We start from the raw sequence: 1,121 nt of genomic DNA, 5'->3' as shown, positions 1-1,121 counted from the left end.
GTGTGTGTGTTTGTGTACATCGCCGCTCGCCCGGGATTTTTCTCTCTCTCTCCTTGCTTGTCGGGTCTCCTCCAAATATTTAACTTAGTCTCGATATTGCGCAATCTTTGCAGCTGCTGCCGTAAGAAAACCCGCCCCGCCGACGCCGCCGGCGGGCGGGCGAGAGAGGGAGAGAGAATGAAGTTTTGCTCCTCGTCGACTTTTGTACGATTCGTGTTCGTGCGCGACAATGCATACATGGCCGCCCCCGCCCACCCCACCCTCCCCCGGGCCGAGGCGCGGCGGAGGAGACCAGCAGAAGCTCTGACAGTGAGCTCCCGCCTGCTCCAACGCCCCCCGCCCATGTCGCCCACGCGCGGGGCACTCGCGCTCCTCCCGAACCCCTCGTCGTTGTGTTCGCACGGGGGAGCCCCCCCTCCCCCCCTCACCAACCGTTTCCCTCCCGCTTTGCGTTTCAGTCTGCTTTTTGCTTCCGAAACGGAGGAAATGAGACCTCTGCTGCTGCTGCTGGCTGCTGCTGCTGCTGCTGCTGTTTGGCTCCGATCCTTTTCGCCTCTGTCCTGTCGCTCCCGTCTTTTGTTCTCCTTGCGTCGTCGTCGCTCCGCCGACGCGACAGGCTCCGGGTGGTGGTGGGTCCCTGCGCGTCAGTCTGCGCGTCACAATGTATAGACGGTGGCACGGCGTGGTGGTGCGACTCTGGGGTGCGGCGGCGGCGGGCGCACCTTGAGCGGGCGCGACGGGGAAGGGAGAGGGCGGGAGGGCGGCGGTGGTGGTCCACCTTGCCTACCTGCGCGCCTACCTCCCTCTCCTCCCACGCCCGAGTCGCGCTATGGAATGGAGCTCAAACGACGCTGTCGCTGAAGAAAGAGGTGGGGAGGGCGAGGGGATTGGGTTCTTTACACAGTTTTTGATGCGGAACGAAAAGAACGCGGCGGCTGACTAACAACACTTTGGCGTGTCCTGCCAAACGTGTATGTGTATAAGAGCACGTGTGTAACATTTGCAGTTTGCGCGTCCGGGGAGCTAGTGGGCGCGGGTGAAGGAAAAGAAAAGAAAAGGGGTTTGTCCCCCTTCCCCCCTCCACCCCACCCGCCGTGCCGCTCGCCTCTCTTTCTCCCCCC

General features: G+C 62.7%; 1 protein-coding gene across 3 annotated transcripts in view; it reads left to right on the top strand.

The window, feature by feature from the left end:
- The window catches only part of LOC113210969 (nuclear receptor coactivator 2), a 112,256-nt gene that overhangs the window by 89,790 nt on the left and 21,345 nt on the right, over positions 1–1,121 (top strand). The gene's annotated exons all lie outside the window — the stretch shown is intronic.

Source organism: Frankliniella occidentalis, unplaced genomic scaffold (genome assembly GCF_000697945.3).
Source record: "Frankliniella occidentalis isolate FOCC.00 unplaced genomic scaffold, Focc_3.1 Scaffold53, whole genome shotgun sequence".
NCBI classification, from domain to species: domain Eukaryota; kingdom Metazoa; phylum Arthropoda; class Insecta; order Thysanoptera; family Thripidae; genus Frankliniella; species Frankliniella occidentalis.
Note: the sequence above shows the minus strand (reverse complement) of the source record. Positions and strands in the feature narration are given on the sequence as shown.